This window comes from Astyanax mexicanus, chromosome 22 (assembly GCF_023375975.1).
Source record: "Astyanax mexicanus isolate ESR-SI-001 chromosome 22, AstMex3_surface, whole genome shotgun sequence".
Taxonomy (NCBI): Eukaryota; Metazoa; Chordata; class Actinopteri; order Characiformes; family Acestrorhamphidae; genus Astyanax; species Astyanax mexicanus.
The window spans coordinates 6,490,694-6,495,161 of record NC_064429.1 but is presented as its reverse complement, the minus strand read 5'-3'; the positions used below and the strand labels follow the sequence as shown (position 1 = coordinate 6,495,161).

The 4,468-nt window shown below is 36.5% G+C and overlaps 1 protein-coding gene across 1 annotated transcript in view; it reads right to left on the bottom strand.

Moving 5' to 3' along the window:
- tacr1a (tachykinin receptor 1a) overlaps positions 1–4,468 on the bottom strand; it is a 185,060-nt gene that overhangs the window by 120,338 nt on the left and 60,254 nt on the right. The window lies entirely within an intron of this gene.

The following is a 4,468-nucleotide window of genomic DNA, read 5'->3' as shown; positions in this document are numbered from 1 at the left end:
TTTTACAGTATTTTACGGACTATAAGGTGCATTAAGCGACACTAGTAAGCATGCCTACATTTTTCAGTAAAGTTTCTCCAGCACTAAGGCTGGGTGCAGTAGCATTAGCATTAGCCGCTAACCGCAATACAAGGAGGAAGTAAATGCTGCCTAGCTAACGGTTCATTTAACGTAGCTTGTTTTAACATGGTAAACACAAGCAGGATACAGTCCAAAATACTCGTCGCTGAAGGGAAAAAGTGCTAGCACTGCGGTTAGCGGCAAATGCTAATGCTGCTGCTGCACCAAGCCTTAGTGCTGGAGAAACATCACTGGAAACTTCATGCTAATAATGCTGAACTTCAGTGTACTTCAGAGTGGCTTAACTGCTCCTTAATACCTGACTGGTAGAATTCATACATAAGGAAGCTCCGCACTGTCGGTATTTGGTAAAATTAAAGGATTTTAGGTGCACATTATAGTTTGAAAAATACGATACATTAAAATGTAGGGTTTTTTTTTCTAGTTTCTATCAAATATGTTTATCGATTTTCTTATGCCAAATTATGATAAATGTGCCCTTATTTTTATATTTAAGTTTTTTCCAACGTTAAAAATGACCAAAACCTTCATGTTTGCCCTGAATATTTTAAACAAAATGAAAAAAAAGGTTATTTTTCCCAAGATTTCCCCACTTTACCCATATAAATCCTCAGCAGTGCATCCTAAATCGATGTGCATTGCCTTGTTCAGTTACTTATACGTGTTGCTCTTCCGAAATCACAAGTTTAATTTAGCAGAAATGTCACTGTAAACACTGTAGACTCGCTTTAAACTTTATAAAAGAAGGTTTTGGGAATCAATCATTTAATTTGACGCTGCTGCTGTTGTTTACAATCTTGTGATAAAAAAAAAAAAAATGAACTGACAAACAAATGAACCGTAATTAAATTGTTGCCTTATTAATGAAGCGTTTGTCTGCAATACCTCAGGCTATTTCGGAATGGCCCCGCCTGTTTACAGGTCATTTTACAACACTTTAATTATTATTATTATTATTATTATTATTATTATTATTATTATTATTATTATTATTATCAGAAGAAGAAATTGTAATTGTAAAAGTAATTGACGGTGTATCCAGGTGTACTTGAAGTGTAATCTGTACAGTAGAGACTCTTCTTGGGGTTTGTGTGTTGTGTGCTATTAAATAATAATGTGCTGTAATTAGAGATGCACCTAAATTTTAATTTTTTGGCTGAAACCTTTTTTTTTTGTTTTGTTTTTTTGCTAGTTTTCAGTCATTTTGCCACTTTTTTCACCAATACATGATTACATTTTTTTTATGAGCACTGAATAGTTGAACATCCCAGCTGATTGTAATTTGATTGTCATCAAAAAAGGTTATTGTTCTGTATAATTAATTTGCCTTTTTTTTTATTTTTTTTTTTACTTATTTTAATTTATTCAATTATTCTTACACTAACATCAGAATTTTTTGTTGTTCATTTTTCCTTTTTTTCCATTATTGCATAAATTAAACAGCCAAAATTGAAAATGCAAAAATGAAAAAAAGCAAATCTGCAATGTAAAAATGTTTACAGAACTCTGAACATGATTAACATTCCAGTTGGTTGGGGTTTAAATGCGCATTCAAAAAAACAAACACAAGTATTTTTTGTATAAAAAACACTAAAATTGTTTTAATTAATAAGAAATAGGTTGTTAGTTTATTTTTCCTTATTCCTAACAAATATGTTAATTAAATATTTGATCTGTTTTTGATCAAAAATGTCATTGTCTGGTCACTGGTCACTGAAAATGCTTTTTTTGTAAAAGAAGAAGTTTTTTTTTCCAAATATATTTTTGGAATATTTCACGTATAATTTTTTGCCAAATTGCCGATTTGATAAAAACATCAAAAATGTCAATGTTTAGTGTTTATATTTTGACTTTAAATTGGTATAAATATTTTGGCCAAGTTTTTTTTTTTTTTTTTTATGAAGATATAATTTATATATATATATTTTTTTTTTTCTTTTTTCGGTCAAACCTATATATTTTTTTTTTTCAGCCAAATAATTTCTTTATTTGCAGAAAATTGGGTGCATCCCTGACTGTAATGTTAAGTGCATGTGTGTATTATTGTAAATAATGAAACCAACAGGCCTAAAGGGATGCTAATCCGTATTTTAATGGTGCTTTAACTGCTGTAGTCTGTAGACGTTTTAAACACTACCTGAACTATTTCTGCTGTTTGAGCATGATCCTAAAAACAGAGCTCTTCCACATCCTGCTCTGACTGCAGTCCTCGCCAATAAAATGGATTTTAGTAAAGCTGTTCCTGTGTATTTATTTCCCATCAGACTAAGCACAAGATATCCATGCATTGATTATGGGATGTGCCTGCAGTAGCGGTGTGCCAAAAAAAAACCTAGTGCATCTCAAAAAATTAGAACATCATTGAAAAGTTACTTTATTTCAGTAATTTAGTTTGAAAATATTTTATAGATGCATTACACACAGTCAATTCTTTTATTGTTCTTTTATTGTACTTTTAGCAGTGTGGGCAGTGTGCCAAGTCCTGCTGGAAAATGAAATCCACATCTCCGTAAAAGTTGTTAGTAGCAGAGGGAAGCATGAAGTGCTGTAAGATTTTGTGGGAAAACGAAACTGCACTGACTTTAGACTTGATAATAAAACACAGTGGATCAACACCAGCAGATGACATGACTCTCTTTATCCAAACCATCACTGATCATCAGTAAATTTTACATTTCATTTATAAATCAAGGGATCAGAGTCTGGAGGAAGAGTGGAGAGACACACAGTCCAAACTGCTCGAGGTCTAGAGTGAAGTTTCCACCAATCAGTGATGGTTTGGAGAGACATGTCATCTGCTGGTGTTGATCCACTGTGTTTTATTATCAAGTCTGAAGTCAGTGCAGTCCTGATGAGTGCCAGTTTTATCATGGGGCTGTCTTAATGGCTAGAAATGTAGGCTGAGCTTTCATATCGGCTTATTCTATTGGGAGTAGGGCCTTTACCCTCCTGACTATTGGGGGAAGAACTTTGTGATAAGTAACCTATGAGGCTGTTCCACCTTACAGGCTCATTTTATCGGGGCAGAACTATGAGATAAGTAGCCTATAGGGCTGTGTCACCTTATAGACTCATTTTATTGGGGCAGAACTTTATAATAAGTCGTCTATGAGGCTGTTTCACCTTACAGACTAATTTTATTGAGGGCAGAACTTTGGGATAAGTTGCCTATGGGGCTGTGCCACCTTCCAGGCTCATTTTAATTGGGGCAGAACTTTATGAAAAGTTGCCTATAGGGCTGTGTCACCTTATAGATTCATTTTATTGTGGGCAGAACTTTGTAATAAGTTGCCTATGGGGCTGTTCCACCTTACAGACTCATTTTATTGGGGGCAAAGTGTTGTCACAAGTAGCCTAGGGGGCTGTTCCATCTCAAGGACTCGTTTTATTGACATCAGAACTTTGTCATAAGTCGCCTATGGGGCTGTGCCACCTTACTAACTTGTTTTATTGGCATTAGAACTTTGTCATAAGTAGGCTATGGGGCTGTTCCATCTCAAAGGCTCATTTTGTTGGCCTCAGAACTTACAGATAACTCTTGCTCTTCCTTTCCTGGGGCGGTCCTGATGAGTGCCAGTTCTAGCATGGGGCTTTCTTAATGGCTAGAAATTTAGGCTGTGCTTTCATATAGGCTTACTCTATTGGGAGTATGGCCTTTACCCTCCTGACTTATTTTATTGGGGCAGAACTTTGGGATAAGTCACCTATGGGGCTGTGCCACCTTACAGGTTCATTTTATTGAGGCAGAACTATGAGATAAGTTGCCTATGGGGCTGTGCCACCTAACTCTTGCTCTTCCTTTCCTAGGGGGATTCCTGATGAGTGCCAGTTCTAGCATGGGGCTCTCTTAATGGCTAGAAATTTAGGCTGTGCTTTTATATAGGCTTACTCTATTGGAAGTGAGGCGTTTACCATTTTATTAGGGGCTGAACTTTGTTATAAGTAGCCTATGAGGCTGTGCCACTATACAGACTTGTTTTTTTTGGGGGGGTGGAACTTTGTGATAAGTTGTCTTTGGGGCACAGAGCCACCAGAGATGCTGAATGCTGTTGGTAGTCTGAAAACGATCCATGCCAGTTCCACAATCGAGCCCTTATGGCCTTTTCTGTGTCAATGAATTTTAAACCCTCACAAATGAACGAGTGCAGAATGAAATTGATGCGTCAGGGTTATGAATGAGAACGGGAAGGTGCGTAACGCTTGCTCTTTAATGGATGCCGGTACATCCTCTCCCTGCTCGTGAGGTGGAATTCAAAACAGCATTAGCCATGAGATCGCATTACGGCACTAAAATAAGAAAGCACTTATGGGCTGGCGTTAATTTTAAACTCAAACTCCGAGTGCGCTCTACCCGTCCCCCTCTACCCCCCTCTACCTCTCTCTCTCT